Genomic DNA, 22,342 nt, shown 5'->3' with positions numbered 1-22,342 from the left:
CCGATTCAGACCCATTCATAAGGGTCCGAATTCAGCTCCCTCCCCGATATATGCGCATATGAAAACCAGCGAATGGCTTTGTCGAGTTCCACATTCGCTCCAGGAGGGGCGAAATGGGGGCAGGCAGGGGGGGGGGGCGTCTGCAGGGGAACATCCAGCATTTTATGGGCGTCCGGCCGGGCAGCAGGCGGCATTTACCTGTTCGCTAGGCTGTGATCAGGTCTGAATTAGGCCCTATTTACTTAAAGCTGTTGTACAAGTCCAATCCCACCCTTCCAACTAGAGGGCCTCAGTCTAAAGCTCAAACAGTCCCAATGACGGGCATGTGTACGTTGCGTTTAGTACATTTTATACAGTTATTGTAGCGGGTGGCTTTTATCCAGTGTAAATAAATAAAACGGAAACAGAATTCCCTCACAAGTCCTACCATCCGTTCCTTTATTAAATAATATGCAGAGGGGCTGTTCTCATGTGTTGGTGAATGGGTTACCCTGAAAGAGAAGCTGCAGAGCGGCCGTGAGCGAAAGCAGATTTTTGTTGGGTTACATATTATTCTCTTTCTGCATATGGGTTCTGTTATAGACATTGATTTCTCTTACAATTATAAATGTGAACACAGCCATGGCCTAGGGGCCACACGGTGTCTGTTCCTGTTTTATGTAACACTGGGCTGTTTTATTTGATTTAATGGACCTTGGTGGATCCGGGCCTTCATTTTGCAGGATGTCAGCGTGGTGACAAGCTGAGAAAGGCCAGGCGGACGGCAGGAGTGAGAATTATACAGTCTTTACATTTCTGACAGGAATGTGTAAAGATTTCCAGCATATTGAACGTAAACATTTTACAGTATTTCAAATAGGTATTGATCCCTCCTCTGGTTCTTGGTGACAGGTACTGATTTTTTTTTAATTACCTTGATGCACTTATAAGATGTGCTAATATGAACATAAATGAGTTGCATATATTTACATCTGCTGTCTATCGTTTTGCTGCATCCATGAATAGCCTGATTTTTAAGTATTTTACCCTTCTATACCACTTTTTTTGCCCACGCCCCCCTCTATACAGTCATAGCGAACTTTGTACAAAGACCCGGAGAAAGATAAAGGGCGGTATTCAACGTCAGGCACTATTTCCAACAGGGGAAATAGCCGTCATCACCTATTCAATGCTGCCGTTTACGACAGCAGTGAAGTCAGTTTCCGACAAAAGAGATCCCACTTTAAAACAAGTCGGATCGGTTTTGTCGGAAACAGCCGCGGATTGCTGAATTCATGGTTGTTTTTCGACAATCTGCCAACGCTTTTCGTCAAACCTTGGACTTTCCGACACTCGACAGTCGGAACATTGAATTCAGACTGTTGAGTTCCAGTTGTGCGCAATGAAAAGAATCAGAATCCCAGATTAAATACCCCCCATAGTGTACAGATAAAGTACCAGGCAACCAGTTCCTAACTGCCATTTTTCAATTGTAGCAGGGCAGCTAGGATCTTTTATGGCATGGTACTTCATCTCTCTCCAAGGCTTAGTATTGTACATAGACCCCAAACAGCAATCCTCTACTCTTCCCGGACATTGCAGCAGGGTCAGAAATATTGCACTAACATAAAATAATGTCTCCCTAAATCGTTGGTAGTGATGCGCTGTGATGAGGTAGACCATGTCGTAAAGCCACTCCTACCTTAGTGAACAGATGCATTTACACACTGTCTATTTCTCTATGGGTCAGATTCAGTTATAGTAGAGTTAGGATTCGCTAAACTATAACTCAGTGTCAGCGATTTTTATCGATTTCAGATTGATTCAAAATGATCTACTGTAAATCAGTGTTTTACTTCCAGGGCTAAATATACAATTATACCATTTTACATTTAAAAACATCCCATGCCTAGTGACTTGGGAAACCATTTCGAGTAGCAAGCAGGTTTGAAACCCGGAGGAACTCGGGTACCTACTACCAGGCAATGTAAAAGGTAGGACTGTGAAAAGGTACTGAGGGGCAGATTTATTAATCTTGGAGAAGAGATAAACTGGAGATAAAGCGGAGAAAAGGTAAAAGGAGCTAAAGCACCAGCCAATCAGCTGTGTTTGGAAAAGACAGTTGGGAGTTGATTGGCTGGTGCTTTATCTCCTTTTACCTTTTCTCTGCTTTATCTCCAGTTTATCTCTTCTCCAAGCTTAATAAATCTGCCCCTGAATGTGAGATTTAAAAGAGCGGGTAGGTTTTCTTGCCACCAAGGTCATTTATGGATGGATTTGGTATGTTTTTCACACATTTGGATGGGTTCAGTTTCTTGCCCAACCCTAAAACATTTTGGTTGATGAATTGGATACTGAGCAAAATTAGTCATTACATATAAGGGAGCGCAAGGGTGGTGTAATGGTTATCATTACTCCTTCACAGCACTGAGGTCATGGGTTCGATTCCCACCATGTTACTACTGTAAGGGCCTTATTCTGCTTGGTACGGTGGGACCGTATACGGGCGGATCGGGTTTTTTTTTTCATCTGCGCTATGCGCATGTGCGGCGACCTCACACCGCTCACGGATGGGTCTCTCCGTACGAAAAAACCTGTCCGCAAGAGTACGGTCATTGTGGGCGGCATGGGGGCGTTTTTATGGGAGCGGCCGGAGTAATAAGGAAAACTGGGAGTAAACATGGGCGTACACGGGGGTGTGCACAAAAAAAGTACGGTGCCACAATCGCTCGATCGGCGAACGCACCGTGCATTTTGGGCCAAAAACAGGCGGACGCCAAAGATAGCTCCAGACCACCCCTAGAGATACCGTATGAGAGCGGACGCCTGGGTCTGCTAATTAACGCTGATTACTACACCTGAATGTAATAACCAATGCTGCAGGCTATTAAGTGAAAACCATGATTTCACTACCTGCAAGCCACACACAGCCCTCAAACACATTGGAAGCTTATCTTTCTATACTTCTCTACATGTAAAGGTTGGTTTAATTTTAGGTAAGATTCATTCTAAGACCTGCTTATATATGTCAAGGTAGTTATTTTATAACCATCTACACCCATTCAGTAAGTGTTTTTGTATACTTTAAAAAGCAGGACACTCAATTCACAGAAGTCGACACGTGTCAACTTTTTCACTGTAACACCAACATAACTTTATTTAAAAGTAAAACCAATGTGGGGACACATAGATAGTGATTAAAATGCAACATTAGAACATAATAAATATACATGTAATGAGGGTTAAAATGTTGTTTTATTAGGGTGTTTATTAAGGTAGACAATTGAGTTATTAGAAAACAATTATTGAATAACAATTAGAATAATTAATTAAATGTCTTAATTATAGATGAAAGGGAAGATTTGCAGTGCCATATATGTGAAGGGAATGCCACCCTGCACGGACGTACACTCCTCTCTCACGATCGGTGACACATGCTGAGTTTTCCATTGAAAAAAGGCGAGACCCGTCCATGCACGGAAGATGTCGGTGTGAAAACGGACGAGACCCGTCCGTATACGGTGGCGTACGCTCTGTTGTACGCCAGTTAACGGTGTCTAAGAGGAGACCCGTCCGTGTACGGTGGCGTACGCTCAAGTGTACGCTCAAGTGTACGCCACTCCCCATTGTCGGTGTTTGTGCCCGTTCGTGGACTTACGCTCACCGTCCGCGTATGGGAAACGTACGGTGAAACGGACCGTACGGACCTTGCACTGCACCAACCAGAATAAGGATTTTGTATATTCTCTCCGTGCTTGCGTGGGTTTCCTCCGGGTGCTCCTGTTTCCTCCCACAATCCAAAAATATACTGGTAGGTAGAGACTGATGTGAATGTTCAAATATTCTGTGTAAAGCGCTGCGGAATATGTGTGCGCTATATAAATAAACGATAATAAATAAATGCACTCAATAAAAACTGATAAGAACATTTTTAAAACCAAGATAGAATTCAAATACAAATGTAATTCTGTTTAACATTAGATCTATGAAACAGATTACCGTTTATTTTCTTATTCACATTTGGCATCCCCCCAGATAAACGGCGCTGCCTCCGTCAGTATAAACCACCCTCTGATTGCTGTATACATCCATAGTATCCATCCCGGCAGTTCATGACCACATAATTCTGACACATAAGAGAAAGTTCAACTCAAACATAAATATTAAGGGCTTTGTTAAACTCTCGGCCTGGTCGGAAGATGAATTGGCTTCTGAACCTTTTATGTCAGAGTTGAATGGAAGGGCAGCAGGCCTTCAATCTGGTCACTGGTCAGATCTATCATGTCTTGTGGGTTTTGCACTGTATTATATCATATAGAAAGGGACAATGGCCCTTATTCAGATCTGATTGCAGTATAAATTTGTTTGGAAAATGGGCAAAACCATGTGCACTGCAGGTGAGGCAGATGTAACATGTGCAGAGAGAGTTAAATTTGGGTGGGGTGTGTTGAAACTGAAATCTAAATTGCAGTGTAAAAATAATACAGCCAGTACTTACCCTGCACAGAAACAAAATAACACACAAATCTAAATCTCTCTGCACATCTTAAATCTGCCCCACCTGCAGTGCGCATGGTTTTGCCCATTTTCCAAACAAATTTGTACTGTGATCAGATCTGAATAAAGGCCAATGTGTGTGTAAACCTGGCTCTGATACTAACCAATGACTCCCCAGCCATTGACCTCACCACACGGCACAATGGAGGTGTGACCAGAATCAGCCTCCGTAATGGACAGATAAACATACGTAAGCTTAGTTGCATGAAAATTTCTGGCTCCACAAAACATAACTATAATGATACAATATTCTTTAATTATAATTGCAATCTTTAGATAAGCATCATTACCGTATCTAACTCCCATTTTGAACCAATGAAGTTTACATACTCTTCCTCTGGATCACTTAATATCTATTTTTTTATTATTTATTAACAGTTTCTTATATAGCGCACACATATTCCACAGCGCTGTACAGAGAATATTTGAACATTCACATCAGTCCCTGCCCCGTGGAGCTTACAATCTATATTACCTACCACATATACGCACACACACAGACATTCTAGGGTTAATTTGTTGGGAGCCAATTAGCCTACCAGTATATTTTTGGATTGTGGGAGGAAACCATAGTACCCGGCGGAATACCACGCAAGTACGGGGAGAAGATACAAACTCCACACAGTTAGGGCTATAGTAGGAAATGAACCCTTGACCTCAGAGCTGTGAGGCAGTAATGCTAATTATTACACCACCCGTGCTGCCCCAATGTATAAGGTTCTCCTGTTCCTGACCATACCAGAGATTTTTCGATTTAAACTGTTTTGGGCTTTGTGGATGTCCCAACATCAATAAGGCCAGTAATACCGGATAATGGTTTTTTAGCACTTTATAACAAATGTTTTTATTTTTTGTCTTTGTTACATTTTCCCTAATTGCTAAGGCTCTAAGAGTATAGAAAATGGCAATTATTCCTGACAAACAATATATTTGTTACATGTACAAAGATATTTTGAAATGTTCTTATTTTCCATGACATTTATGATACTTCAGCGTGCTTGACGTAGGGGCTCCAGGAAGTACTTGGCACACTCTAAAGAGGATTACAAGAGCATCAAGTTCTTTCTAGATATACGATGAGTATAGTGGGATTCCTGATGGGTCTCCAAGGCTGTTTTACCAAGTTTCCCAGCTTTCTTTGCCTTTGAGACAGTAGGGACACCAAGGCGCACTACAACAGAAGATACTGGCCACAGAGGGTAGAGTTCTGCATGGGGATAAATAACTTGAAGTAGGAGACACCGGTGTGCTGATGCCTCCATTACAGACCAAGTTGAGCCTTATGAAATGATTTGTTAGAGTTCTAGCTAAGGATTCGGCAGCCTTCAAGTACCTTCAAGACTTAATCCCTAAACTGTTTGAGGCAAACGTCAAAGCTGGTGTTTTTGTGGGACCACAGATTAGGAATATCCTGCAGTGCAAGTAATTCCCAAGAAGGAGGAAGCAGCATGGACTAACTTTATCAGGGTTGGATCATGGTTGGTGGGGGCCCAGGTGCAATGACGTTGTGGGGGCCTCCATAAGTAAAATTGCTGCAAAACACACCTGCACCCCCCTCCCTGTGTGACACACATGCACACTCTCAGGCACACACACACACACACACACACTGACCTGGACATGTCATCATCACTAGTGCAGGAGCAGCAGACCCTGGCTGCTCAAAGTTATTGTCTTGAGCGTGGTGAAGAAAAATCCTGCACAACTCGCGCCTGCGTCTCCGCACACAGAGGCGATCCTTGGTGGCTGCTGTTGTTAATGAATAGATGAGCCACCGAAGAACATTGGCACAACACTATGTGGGGGCCCATAATCTGTGGGAGCCCTGGGACAGCTGCCCCATTTGCCCCTCCCTCAATCCAGCCCTGAGCTTTGATGCAGTGGTTCAGGGCTTCCTGGGCAATCTCAAGGCTGAAAACTGTGTGCAGGATGTCCCTCAAGAAGTCCCTTAAGAAATTCAAAGAGAACTGGGAAGCGTACTCGTAGGAGCAAGGCAAGCACTTCCATCAAGATATATTGGTGTTATTGCCCCTACCAAGAACTGTATAACGATAATATGATGGTAGATATTTGGGGGGCTAATTCATGAAAGTGATGTAATATAGAATGATAAACATGGAAAAGCTACTCAGCTACTGTATAATTATTTTGTGGTCATGTTTGTATAATTGTACAGTATATGTTAATTTCCATACATTTTAAAGGGATAATCATTTACATGACATGGTTTTGACTTTGCTGCTTTAAAAAATGTCCAAGTTCATCTTGTATTCCCGCGCACTGAACTTGGAGGTCATTACTTCCTGCCCTATATTTTTAATATTAATGCTCCATTGGAATATCAAACCAGTGTGCAATCTTTGCCTTATTGGAAGATTAATTACAAATACAACTGGTTTTCTTTAATTCATAGTTATCTGTTGATGATAACTAAATTTACTCATTATTATCATTAGTCATTACTATATTTTGCAAGGCATAAATACTTTTTAACATATTTGACAGGGGGGAATCCAGCTGACCGATTAAGTTTAAACTTCCGTACCCCACAGCCAGAGAACTTGGCCGTCAGCCAGAAACCTTTCTATTAATGTGTTTTTAGAAACTCTTAACCCTTAATATTGCGGAACAGATGATCTGTTTTAAAGTCAAATGAACAGCAAAGCCACTTGCTTATTCTAGGATCATACAAAAAATAGTTTCTGGGGCCCCCTTATGCATTAATAGTCATTTTATACCTACATGCTCCTGGCCAGGGTTTACATGCTCATTGCCAGTGGTTTCTTGCTGGTTGCCAGAGTTTTATTTCTTGTTGCCCAGGGTCACAGCTCACTAGCTCACCCAGAATCCATCTCTTACTTGTAGAAATATGCACTTTGCACTCCTGTCAGATGTTAGATGCCCAGTAGGACCTCTAGTATCTGTCTCCACCAAGGCAGTGGCCATTTTTGGAGGGCCATTCTCATCAAAGAAGGAATGGACAGGTGTCTTTTTTCAAACTCAGTCTGTAACATGGAAGTTAGGAGCTGATTGGCTGGCACCTTAGCTCCATCCACTTTATCGCGTTCCATGGCACTTGGCCAAATGTACTTTGAAAAGTGATATAGTAGACAGTGACATAGTAGCAAGCAATCAGCTACAAACAGTTACAGGCTATGTTTTAATAATGATAGGAGCTGAATTATTGGTGGTTTATCACTCTTTTTAAGGATTAGTACATCTCAACTTTAGTATGCAGACTCCTAACTCCTGAAGGGGCTTATTTGCCTTTGGCCGCATTTTTGCTGCAGTAATTAGCATGGACTTCTCCAGATGAGTGTACCTCGCTGAACAGCTGGGTGGTGCACAATTTGTCAAGCAGCAAAATGATTTTAGCTAGTCATCCTCTGTAAGGAACTTTGCTTTATGAAGTCTATTAAATGGAAATGGAAAAAAATTACATTCATTTAAAGGAGAACCTTTTTGGGAAAGCTCTCGTTTTAGCTGCAAATTATTTTAAACAGTTACAGTGCTTGCCTGGCTGAGGACTTAGGGGTCTACTGCTGCCCCTGTCACCCTCTTCCTGTCACCCACTCTTTTTCCTATTACACGCTGCATTTCCCTGCCTCTCCCTGTCACCCTATCTATCCCTGTCACCCACTGCCCTGTTGCATATTTTGAATTTGGCTTGTGGTGGATGAGGGGGTCCAAATTAAATTTTTGTTCATGGGCCCACCACCCACAAGTTCCGCCACTGGGTGGAGTCTAACTTCCTCCTTGGCACAGGCATTAAATATCTTCTTACAGTGCGTCTCTGAATCTTCCGATATGTGGGATGTTGTGCCTTGGCATATACTAATGGAAAAGTCATTTCTACCAGCGTAATAATAAATGTACAGTAATTACTAGGCCCTGGATTTCTAGGATCTAAAAAAACTAAAATTATTATTTTTAATCCATGTTTTAGGATTTAATAGGATCTAAAAATGTGAGTTTAGGAATTTATACATATCATTATGTTTGAAACACTGCCTTCTTTACTAATGTGCAGTGGCATCACCTCCAACTTTGACACCCTGTGCGTTGTGAGATTAAAAAGGGGTGTGGCTACACTTGTCTGGACGTGGCTAAACATCCCTGCCCCCATTTCAGTCACTCCAAGGGTCTGTCCCGAGAGACTGCCATTGCAGTGCCGGCTTCTACACAGCAACAAGCCACTTGGCACCTCCAAGACCCCCGCAGGGTCTGCGAGGGCTATTATTAAGCCACTACCTGCCAGTCACCGGCAGGAAAGGCAGAGGTATAGGGAGGGTGGCTCTGGTGGAGCTCAATCTCCAGATGGCTCCCTCTCCTCCGCTGCGCATGAGACCTTAGGCAGAAGTCGCTGGCATCGGGGAACCGGTGCTGCAGAGACGGCCCCTTCAAAAAGCTCGCCTGCTGCGTTATTTAGAAAACATATAGGTTCTGTAGTATAAAGCATTACTTAGCGGAGGTAGATATTCCCGATTATAGCGGAATATCTTAGCGGAGTAGATATTCCCGATTATATCCTGCGTTCACCTTTTGGACTGAATGATGGTTTGAGGATGATAACAGTCATAAATAGGCCCATTCAATGCTTTACATCTTCGGAGCTGTTTAATGGAACCAGGCCGACTGTTCTTTGCGCGCAGAGAATGATTGCTTTTCAAAGGATACAAACAGCTGCGATTGACATTTGAGCTGGTAAATCTAACCATTTTACGATGGCAGAGGTTAGAAAAATATTGAAAGAATACGCGTACAACATATGGTTACCATAATGACATGACAGTGTAAAGTAAATACATAAAGTGTATACGAGATTACAGTCTACTCCAGAACACTTAGGGAATTGCCGCACGCTGGGATTTTTGGATTCGTGGACTTTTCGCCTTCTGGGCCTTGTTTCTAAACCAGTGGACATGTCATCACTTTGCCAAATGTTCCCGTAAACAATAGAATTAAGGAATTATAAAAAAAAAGTAGAAGAAGGTAAAGGAGAAGGTAAACGTAATATTCAGTATAAAAATCGCTTTAGTATTGTACAGAACTCAAGGAACAAAAAAATAATAACCGTAGGATGGCTGTTTTATGTCTGCCATCAGTTTCTATTCATAACGAGCTTGAGGGTCTTAAAAAAATTGCCAAACAAAAGCTTCCTTCGAGGGTTTGCTGTTGCGGGGGTCACTGCCGAGTGCGCCCCTATTGCAGGCTTTCGCCTAACACAGGTGGTGATAGAAAAAGAGCAGTGTAAATAATCTCTGAAAAGCTGGATGGGATCTTTCAATTCCCCTATTTACTATGATTCCAAGCAGGTTGAGGCACCACTGGCATAGTTTAAATTAAGTTCAAGTATCTTTATTAACATATTACCAAAGGTCCCCATATAGAACCGCATTTCGATGGATCACCTGAAAAACCGGGTGGAAAGTGTCAAATTGTATGTGTTTTACCGTATCTCCATTTCCGGTGCTTGATCCTGTGCACATCTGATCAGAGCCATAGATCGTAAGGGCTGCATTAACCCCTTGGGCGGTGGGTTTTCCTGGGGTAGGACAAAGCTAACAGGACAGTTTTGTGCTGTCCCAAGGAAAATCAGACACTCAAGCTGCAGCCACTACCTCCTGCAGCCACTACCTCCTCCCGAGAGGCCCCGAGCCTCCGTGGGAGTGCTGCTCAGCGGCGGCGGCAGAAGGGAGTGATGATTGACGGTGGCGGTGGCAGAGAGGGATGAGCAGAGGCTGGGAGTGCCTGGAGGGGCCAGGACGAGACAGGTGAAAGGGGAGGTGAACAGTAAGTAGGCGCACACCAGTGCGGGAGGCACCACTGGCGCTCACCTACATACTGTTTTCTGTTATTCTTGAAATTTCTGGGCATACCACTGCAGTGGTTAAAGATTTGCTGAATCCTGCATATGGTGTATCGCATACGATCCTGCTGTCCAGGAAGATGGCAAGTGGTTCAAGGAGGTTCACATGTGGCTTATCCCCCTCGGAGAAGTTGCAGCAGTATATAGCCACCTTAAGATACCCCTGTTATATGGTTTGTTGCACAGGTTTTTTTTACCCTCTACCAGTTCGGAGGGAATGTGACCTCTGTTTATACTATATTTCAGGTTATATAATAAGCTGCAACTGCAAAATTGTACTATGAAACTATGGTATAATATTTTTTTTCTATGGAATTATTATTTGGGGAAATACCGTTCAAAAAATAGTTTTTGGACATTGGGTTATATAATATTGATTATTATACATGGATTGAATTTATGATTTGTGTAACTTTGGGTCTGAAACAGAGGCAGGACCATCTTAATGTATAGCCTTAGTAGGCAGGACCCAAGATTTTATAGGGCTTTGAGCAAGGGCGGGCGGAGTCAAGGAACCTCAGACTGGTGTCATCAGGGCTTCTTGGGAGGAAGGAAATGAATGCTGCCAGGCCACACAGTCACATAGAATTAAAGCTGTTGGTAGCATTCTTTACATGCCTACCAGCCTCCATCTAGACCAGGGCTGGGCAACACTGGCCCTCCAGATGTTTATGAACTACACATCCCAGCATGCCTTGCATCAGTTTCAGCATGGCCACATAGCAAAACTAATGCAAAGCATCCTGGGATGTGTAGTTCATTAACATCTGGAGGGCCGGTGTTGCCCAGCCCTGATCTAGACAGTGAATGGTGGTCAGAATGGTGATTGGTGGATGGCTGGAGCTATGCACCAATCAAAGTGCTGACAGCCATTCACTGTATAGATACTGTGCAGAGACATTGCAGGATAATTTGGATTTTTTTTTCAATTATTACTGTGAATGGGTATATAAGGGGACCAGCACATTGCTTTGCCCAGGGCCTACAATGCTGTTAAGATGGCCCTTATAATGCTTGTCTGGGCAAGTGCAATCGTTTCTGCATTATTCCCACCAAATCATGGCACTGTTCACTGTGATGGTAACCACTACATTAGAGACACCGTCCCAAAATACCACATATTGATGAGATTCATACTTACATACAGTTTATATCATGTGTACTTCAGTCTATTGATGTTTTGTTATTTTCATTTATTCAGATCTCCAAGGATTAATTGATGTTCTTTGGCCACAGAAGCGCAGCACGGAGTAAGTAGGAATTACCCAAATGTAGTGATTTTAATTGCTTCGTAATTCTACTTTTACATGTTATATTATGTCACTATGGAATAATTCATCTCTACTGTATATAAACAAATAAGAGGATGGAACATGGGTGACAGACAGCACAGAGGGTGAGAACACAGCTGGCATTATTCTCATAGGTAGATTATCCGTCAGCTATTTTGTTACTAACACCACATGATTCTTTACATACCGATAAAAATGTTACTCACATGGATAGTACTATACATACCTGCCACGTCACACTGGCGTGTTACTACTTTACATACCTGCGATATCACACTGGCGTCTTACTACTTTACATACCTGCCACATCACACATGCGTGTTACTACTTTACATACCTGCCACATCACACTGGCGTGTTACTACTTTACATACCTGCCACATCACACAGGCGTGTTACTACTTTACATACCTGCCACATCACACTGGCGTGTTACTACTTTACATACCTGCCACATCACACTGGCGTGTTACTACTTTACATACCTGCCAACAACCCACTGGCGTGTTACTACTGAACATACCTGCCAAAAACCCACTGGCGTGTTACTACTGAAAATACCTGCCAGCATACCACTGGCATGTTACTTTTATACATGCATGCCAACACCCCACTGGTGACCTAGTACTATACATACATGCCAACATCCCACTAGTGACCTAGTACTATACATACATGCCAGCATCCAACTGGCGACCTAGTACTATGCATACATGCCAACATCCCACTGGCGACCTAATACTATACATACATGCCAACACCCCACTGGCGACCTAGTACTATACATACATGCCAACACCCCACTAGTGACCTAGTACTATACATACATGCCAACACCCCACTAGTGACCTAGTACTATACATACATGCGAACATCCCACTAGTGAACTACATGCCAACATCCCACTGGCGACCTAGTACTATACATACATGTCAACACCCCACTGGTGACCTAGTACTATACATACATGCCAGCATCCCACTGGTGACCTAGTACTATAAATACATGCCAGCATCCCACTGGTGACCTAGTACTATACATACATGCCAACACCCCACTGGTGACCTAGTACTATACATACATGCCAACACCCCACTGGTGACCTAGTACTATACATACATGCCAACATCCAAATGGTGACCTAGTAAGATACATACATGCCAGCATCCCACTGGCGACCTAGTACTATACATACATCCCAAAACCCCACTAGTGACCTAGTACTATACATACCTGCCAACACCCCACTTTTGACCTAGTACTATACATACATGCCAACATCCCAATGGTGACCTAGTACTATACATACATGCCAACACCCCACTAGTGACCTAGTACTATACATACATGCCAACACCCCACTGGCGACCTAGTACTATACATACATGCCAACACCCCACTAGTGACCTAGTACTATACATACATGCCAACACCCCACTAGTGACCTAGTACTATATATACATGCCAACATCCCACTGGCGACCTAGTACTATACATACATGCCAACACCCCACTGGTGACCTAGTACTATACATAAATGCCAACACCCCACTAGTGACCTAGTACTATACATACATGCCAACACGCCACTAGTGACCTAGTACTATACATACATGCCAACACCCCACTGGTGACCTAGTACTATACATACATGCCAACATCCAAATGGTGACCTAGTAAGATACATACATGCCAGCATCCCACTGGCGACCTAGTACTATACATACATCCCAAAACCCCACTAGTGACCTAGTACTATACATACCTGCCAACACCCCACTTTTGACCTAGTACTATACATACATGCCAACATCCCAATGGTGACCTAGTACTATACATACATGCCAACACCCCACTGGTGACCTAGTACTATATATACATGCCAACACCCCACTGGTGACCTAGTACTATACATACATGCCAACACCCCACTAGTGACCTAGTACTATACATACATGCCAACACCCCACTAGTGACCTAGTACTATACATACATGCCAACACCCCACTAGTGACCTAGTACTATACATACATGCCAACATCCCACTGGTGACCTAGTGCTATACATACATGTCAACATCCCACTAGTGACCTAGTACTATACATACATGCCAACATCCCACTAGTGACCTAGTACTATACACACATGCCAACCTCCCACTGGTGACCTAGTACTATACATACATGCCAACACCCCACTGGCGACCTAGTACTATACATACATGCCAACACCCCACTTGTGACCTAGTACTATATATACATGCCAACACCCCACTTGTGACCTAGTACTATATATACATGCCAACACCCCACTAGTGACCTAGTACTATACATACATGCCAACACCCCACTGGCGACCTAGTACTATACATACATGCCAACACCCCACTAGTGACCTAGTACTATACATACATGCCAACACCCCACTAGTGACCTAGTACTATATATACATGCCAACATCCCACTGGCGACCTAGTACTATACATACATGCCAACACCCCACTGGTGACCTAGTACTATACATAAATGCCAACACCCCACTAGTGACCTAGTACTATACATACATGCCAACACCCCACTAGTGACCTAGTACTATACATACATGCCAACACCCCACTGGTGACCTAGTACTATACATACATGCCAACATCCAAATGGTGACCTAGTAAGATACATACATGCCAGCATCCCACTGGCGACCTAGTACTATACATACATCCCAAAACCCCACTAGTGACCTAGTACTATACATACCTGCCAACACCCCACTTTTGACCTAGTACTATACATACATGCCAACATCCCAATGGTGACCTAGTACTATACATACATGCCAACACCCCACTGGTGACCTAGTACTATATATACATGCCAACACCCCACTGGTGACCTAGTACTATACATACATGCCAACACCCCACTAGTGACCTAGTACTATACATACATGCCAACGCCCCACTAGTGACCTAGTACTATACATACATGCCAACACCCCACTAGTGACCTAGTACTATACATACATGCCAACATCCCAATGGTGACCTAGTACTATATATACATGCCAACACCCCACTTGTGACCTAGTACTATACATACATGCCAACACCCCACTAGTGACCTAGTACTATACATACAGGCCAACAACCCACTGGTGACCTAGTACTATACATACATGCCAACACCCAACTAGTGACCTAGTACTATACATGCCAACACCCCACTAGTGACCTAGTACTATACATACATGCCAACACCCCACTAGTGACCTAGTACTATATATACATGCCAACATCCCACTGGCGACCTAGTACTATACATACATGCCAACACCCCACTAGTGACCTAGTACTATATATACATGCCAACATCCCACTGGTGACCTAGTACTATACATACATGCCAGCACCCCACTAGTGACCTAGTACTATATATACATGCCAACATCCCACTGGTGACCTAGTACTATACATACATGCCAACACCCCACTAGTGACCTAGTACTATATATACATGCCAACATCCCACTGGTGACCTAGTACTATACATACATGCCAACACCCCACTAGTGACCTAGTACTATACATACATGCCAACACCCCACTGGCGACCTAGTACTATACATACATGCCAACACCCCACTAGTGACCTAGTACTATACATACATGCCAACACCCCACTAGTGACCTAGTACTATATATACATGCCAACATCCCACTGGCGACCTAGTACTATACATACATGCCAACACCCCACTAGTGACCTAGTGCTATACATACATGCCAACACCCCACTAGTGACCTAGTACTATACATACATGCCAACACCCCACTGGCGACCTAGTACTATACATACATGCCAACACCACACTAGTGACCTAGTACTATACATACATGCCAACACCACACTGGCGACCTAGTACTATACATACATGCCAACACCCCACTGGCGACCTAGTACTATACATACATGCCAACACCCCACTGGTGACCTAGTACTATACATGCATGCCAACATCCCACAAGTGACCTAGTACTATACATACATGCCAGCATCCCACTGGCAACCTAGTGCTATACATACATGCCAACATCCCACTAGTGACCTAGTACTATACATACATGCCAACACCCCCCTGGCGACCTAGTACTATACATACATGCCAACACCCCACTGGTGACCTAGTACTATACATACATGCCAACACCCCACTAGTGACCTAGTATTATATATACATGCCAACACCCCACTAGTGACCTATTACTATACATACATGCCAACACCACACTAGTGACCTAGTACTATACATACATGCCAACACCCCACTAGTGACCTAGTACTATACATACATGCCAACACCCCACTGGTGAACTACATGCCAACATCCCAATGGTGACCTAGTACTATACTTTTGTTTCGTTCCTCACCAAATCCGCCCCGCCCTACCCCCCCCCCCCCCCGCGCCTTTCATTACTATAGGCCCAAAATGACATCAAAGAGAAAGAGCTTTTCCCTTACAATGACAATACTCATATATAATATATACTGTACATCCACTGGTTAGCGCACAACTTGATTATTATGTACACTTTGAGCATCTGCCTTGAAAATGGCATAATTGAATGTGAGATGGTTTATAAATGGGCAGCCCTGTTAATAAAGTTATAAATAAATGCCAGGTAAATCTGCTTACTTTGGGGAAAAGGATCCATCATTTGTCGGCATTCAACAATGTCATTTATCAGTCAAATAAGCGTGCGAAGCAAAGAAATAACTAGTGTCAGGTAACCAGTATGAGCAATTACTTTTTCATGTTCCAATCTTCCTTTTGCTTTTTATTGTTATTACCAGTTTCTTAGATAGCGCACACATATTCCGCAGTGCTTTACATAGAATATATTCAACATTCACCGCCCCAGTTGAGCTTACAATCTATATTCCCTACCCAGGGCCAGTGTAAGGTTTCTTGGCACCTTAGGCAATACTTCAGTCTACTGCCTCCCCCACCCAGGCAACCCCACACTGCCACCAATACCCACTTTCCAGCCCCTTAAGTGAAGGTGTTGAGGTGGCATCTTAGACATTCCTCAGTCACCACCTGCAGTAAGTACAACAAAGATGTCTTCCTCGTAGACATCTGTACTTTTGTGATAGGCAGACTCTGTGGCGCCCCCCAAGATCCTGGCGCCCTCGGCAGCTGCCTAAAGCTGCCTAATGGTAGAGCTGGCCCTGTCCCTACCTCATGTACACGCACACAATTACACACTAGGGTTAATTTTTGCCAGGAGACAATTAACCTACCAGTACGGTAGTTACGCCCTTGCCCGGGAGTGAACGCCGTCGGTGAGTTTCCCACTGATCAGGGTATTTGCTCAGTGATAGGTCCCTTGCATCTGACACCAGGTGGGCAGGTGTCAGATGCAAGGGACCACTCAGCGTTTTTTGGGCGTGCGACATAAACGCATGCGTGTCACTGTCTGCCACATGGTTTCCCTCCATCGATGGAAAAACAAAACAATGTTTTGCTTTTTTTTTTTTTTAAAGTGCCGGGACACGAAGCATAGCTCCGCCCCCGACACCCGCGACGCACCGCCCCTGTGTTTTGATTGGCCCACAGGCCAAACAATCAAACACAAAGGATGACCATATGTAAAAATATCGATGGCCATTCATTGCATAGTTTAGCACTATCGATGGCCAGTTGCAGAATTGCCATAGATGGCAACCATCGATGGCAATGACAACGATGGTCATCCCTAGTATTTACTGCTTTTGCATAATTTGGGCTATAATATCTTACATAGGATTAGCAAACATATTTATTGCCCTTTAAATATATGAGGCGAGAATTGTGAATTCAGACAAAGAAAAAATTGATTTTAAAAAGCGTGATAAGGTGCGATTTTGGAAATGCGATATAATTGCATCCTATTAAATGTCACCCATCATATTTTTATTTTTATGTTGATCATAACCACTGTTTTGTCCACAAAAAATAGAAGTCATAAAAAATGGAAATCATAATGGCCTGAATAACAAACTGATATAGAATCAAATTTAGTTTCGGGTCAAATAGACCCAAACAGAACAGCAGGGTTAATAAATCCAAGTGGCATTTTGCATTGTGGGAGAGTGGAACCGGGATGATGCAGATTCACACTTAGGGGGTGATTCTGGTTGAATCGCATTTTAGTGGACTCTCTCTTGTCACTGGGAAGTTCAGGAGTCTCCCAGACTTTCCAAGAGAGTGGGCAGGTATGGGATAAGCATTCATTCATATATATTAGGGCAAGTATAGAGAGAAGTACATATAGCAGACACGCAGAGACTTGTGAAAGGGGATTATATTGTACTTACTGCAATAACCAATCATGTCAATGTATGTGTCCTCATACAGTGCGGCATCAGTCATGTCAGACCGCCCCTCTTGACGCGCCAAATCCCGCATGATTTAGAAATGTCTCACTGTAAATGTATTATTTGCACACATAAAACAACCGGGAGCTGTAAAACTACTCTTAAGATCACGCTGGTCAGATTCATGTGCGACGTTTGTACATTTGTGTGCTAATCAGTCTGAATCTGTGTATAATGTGTTACCATGCAGTGTACGTGGCTTTTTCTCATGCCAAGTTCCACCGTGGCTCATCTGTGGCTATCTATGTGTTTAACCCTTTGAGTGCCAACATCTGTGTTATTTGTTATATAAAGTCAAAGAAGAAATGTTGGGTAGCAAAAGATTATGGGGTGAAATGTAATAGGATGAGAGAATCAGAAAGTGAGAGATTTGGTAAGAAATCTCCAGTTTTTTTTAAAGCAGCAATCATTTATACTGCAAAACCAGTTTGAATTTGAAGTGTAAATGATTGCCGCTTTAAAAAAAACCTGGAGATTTCTTACCAAATCTCTCACTTTCTGATATCCTATTACATTTCACCCTAGGTGTATGAGATCATTTCTGTATGTATAATATTAGTTTTAGTAGATGGTTGAACCACTCGACTACTAGAGCCCCTGGCCCAGGCCCCAGCACCCATCTTTGCAAACAAGCTAGTCTCCTCTTATTATTGGGCAGGTGGAGGGGGAGGTTACAGCCTTAATGCTGTAAATATTGAGATTGAAGACATTGCGGTTTTGTGTCACTGTCAGGTTGGAGGATATGTGGGTTCAGCTGATGTTTATCACTGATGCACAAGGACACTAATAGAGGTTACCACAATAAACAGCAGACAGTTGTACTTTAACTGGGAGAGTGATGTGACAGGTTTGGAGTGCTGCAGTAAGCCAGCCACCTGGCAGCCGGGGCTTATAATCGGTGGCCTGACTTTAACCTCGGGAGCCTGAGAGCCCAACATCTGAAAATGCCACCTCTGACCCACACCCCGGGAGGGCAAAGGTTATTTTGCTTAGATGCATGAAGTCTTGCTCTTTAGCTGAAGAGGTCAAACTCCAATTCCTTATATACAATCTACAGAAAGATGGTTTAGTATATTCCATATCTGCATACATCATTGGCATTGGTACTGCAAGTTGGCTGCAAAATTAAGGTAATTTAATGCAACCCATCAGTGCGGTGTTCGGTGAGTGAGTATATTGGGTTTTAAGTTGTTTTTTGTCTGATTTATGGTTATACTGTAAGTACTGTATATACTGCAGTTTGAGTTATTGCACTAAGCCTTGGGGAGAGATAAAGTATCAGCCAATGAGCTCCTAACTGTCATATAACAGGCTATGGGGTAGATGTATGAAGCAGTGATAAGGGAGGAGAAGTGAGCCAGAGGAGAAATGGCCCATGGCAACCAATCAGCTGCTCTGTATGATTTTATATTATGCAAATTTTCACTTCTCCCTTATCACTGCTTCATACATCTGCCCCTTTATTCAACTAGTGCCGGTTTTATGACTGGGGCGATGAATGTGGATTCACCCTATTCGATAGTGATAAAATGGAGAGTGATAAGCAACTAAACAATCAGCTCCTAACTGCCATGTCACAGACTGGGTTTGAAAAATGTCAGGCAGGAGCTGATTGGTTGGTTGCTTATCACTCTCCATTTTATCACTTTTGAAGCTTCTTGCATCTGGCCCTATGCGAGAAAAAAAACAGGACTAAGGGTGAGATGTACTAAGCCTTGAAAAGTGATAAAATGGAGAGTGATAAACAGCCAGCCAATCAGCTCCTACCTGTCATTTTTCAAATACTACCTGTAGCATGGCAGTAAGCAGCTGATTGGCTGGTGGTTTATCACTCTCCAGTTTCTCACTTTTCAAGCTTAGTACGTCTGCCCGTAATTGAATACCCCCTGGTTTTGAAAAATGATGGTTAGGAGCTGATCAGTTGCCCATTTATCACTCTCCACTTTATCACTTTTCATAGCTTAGTACATCAGGCCCAGAGTCACTTCTACATGCTCATCCTCTTGGACTTCTGTGCTGTCTTTGTTCATTTCTCCTTTTTGGTAAATGGGATGCAGTCTGCTTGCAGATGGTCAGAATCCCTGATAAAGTCACCTTTGGGTATCTTTTATGCTAAACACTTTAAAATGACTTAATACTGTAACATTTTAACATTAATGAAGACATGGTCCACAGAGCTGGCGTTTCAAATATGTACTGTGAAATGTATTCATTAACAAAAATGACTATATTAATTGAGATTATGAATGGCGGCGGCACTAAAGAACGGTCAAGGATGACATAGACAACACACATACCAAACAGCAATTGGTGATCAACTCTCCGTCTGGCAACCCACCCATTCAGCCGGTGTCACCCATCTCCCTCCAATCTTCACTGTGCACCACACTCACCCCTGTGTAGTAGTTAGTGAGACTTAAATACCATTTGTTTATATTGCTTTATTTCCGTCTGCCTTATACTGTACGTCCATGTGTATGTATCCCACTACTTGCAATAATTAACCAATTGTGTGTGAATTAATGGGGTATTCTATACTACTAGACATTTGGTTCAGTTTCCTATCCCTGCAGACTATAGGTGTGTGCCAGCGGTGGCACCGCTGGTACACACCTACGGGCCAGATGGTATGTGATACATATGTGTCCCCACTAATTGCGATATGTGTGTAAATTAATGGGGTATTTTATACTACTAGACATTTGGTTAGTTTTCCATATTGTCCCATCCATCCTGATTTTGAGCCACTTTTTCAAGCAATGTCATCCCTGCTCTCCGCCTGCTGTGCATAGCAGTGGTGGGTGTGGCATCCGCTCACCACTGGGAGGAGCCTTTTGGTAGCGGCGGGTGGGCAGGAAATTTCAAAACTCTCATTGAAATTAGTTAGAGGCCGCTGATTGACTAAGAGAGCTCTCTCTCTCAACCAATCAGCGCTCACCTATTCATTTAAATGGGAGATTTTAAATCTCCTGGCTGGCGACAGCTGCCGCAGTGCAATCTGTTCCCTGGAGGATATGGAGCCGGGAGAGCGCCTCTCCTGTCCAGAGATTCCTCGCTCTGCAGAGTATAGGTGTGAATTGTGCTTTCCGTATCATTCCAATGAATGTTCATAGTGGATGCAGATAGAGTATACAGATCATTCAATCCCGGTGCCCGCCAGAATGTCCCCTCTGGCAAGCGCCGGAAGGGAGGGACTCCATTAAACTGGGCCGCGCGTGCGTCCCATGCGCACACGTGTCCCAGTCCCTCAACGGCTGGACAGCGGGACCCTGCCCTTCTCCGCTGTGGGGAGACGGGCAGGATTGGGGGGGGGGTCAGGGTGGCAATGGTGATTGATGGTGGCGGGGAGCTCCGTTGCCGCAGGGCGTGCAGGCGTCTCGTGCGCGCGCGCCCTGGCGGGAGCTGGCAGGGATTGGCTATAGTTTTGCCAGCCCCTGCAATGATGAAGCCCGCTCCATCTGTAGTTTGTAGCCAGGCATTACGACCGTCCATTGCAATGACGCAGGAGGCACAACGCTCTCGAGATGGAATGCACTGAATGAATCGTGTGCATAGGGCAAGTATTCACATGACCAAACTCGGACACATTTCCAGCATTCTCTGAGCTGTAGGTAGCACATATTTTTCCAGCTGCGATCAGTCTGAAGCTCTTACAATTTATAGTTGGCTCTAAGGATTCGATCATCTTAATCTTGTGTATTACAAGAGCAGATATATGGGGCAGGCTGCTTTTCCTGCTCACCCAGCAGTTGAATGTAAAAGCCACTCATTGTTACCAATGGTAATGGAATGTGATGTCATTACATTACATTATGGGATATCTTCCTCTTCTCCTTCTATGCCCATCCTTCCAGGCTGTAGGGGATGGCTTCCTACTCATTACTGACCAGCAGGGGGTCCAATGTTTCTTATTTTGCAGCAGTGGGATATTGGTTATTCCCTGTTTACAACCAGCAGGTGTCTTTTATCTACCTTATAGCGTGCCTTTTTAATCAGCACTTAGGGGGGTTGTAGAAATTGGAAACAATCTTAATTAGATGTTTTCTGTACTGAAACAAGCATCTCCTCTTTGTGAATGCGTGCAGCAGACCTGATCACAAAAGGCAAAGGCAAATATTTACTGACGAGCAGAAAAGCTGTACGAGGAGGCTAACAATCGCCTTGATTATTTTTGTTCTGCCAGTACAGATGTTTAGCGGTGCTAGATAATTGCTAGGACTCCGACTGCTGCG

General features: G+C 43.6%; 1 long non-coding RNA gene across 1 annotated transcript in view; it reads left to right on the top strand.

Moving 5' to 3' along the window:
- The window catches only part of LOC146059563 (uncharacterized), a 389,618-nt gene that overhangs the window by 121,838 nt on the left and 245,438 nt on the right, over positions 1-22,342 (top strand). Inside the window, exon 5 of the long non-coding RNA XR_014470274.1 lies at positions 11,607-11,655. This is a non-coding gene — a long non-coding RNA (uncharacterized LOC146059563). The remainder of the gene's footprint in view (positions 1-11,606; positions 11,656-22,342) is intronic.

Source organism: Crinia signifera, chromosome 2, assembly GCF_055691185.1.
Source record: "Crinia signifera chromosome 2, ASM5569118v1, whole genome shotgun sequence".
NCBI lineage: Eukaryota > Metazoa > Chordata > Amphibia > Anura > Myobatrachidae > Crinia > Crinia signifera.
The sequence above is the reverse complement of the archived record's forward strand: the minus strand, read 5'-3'. Positions and strand labels throughout refer to the sequence as shown.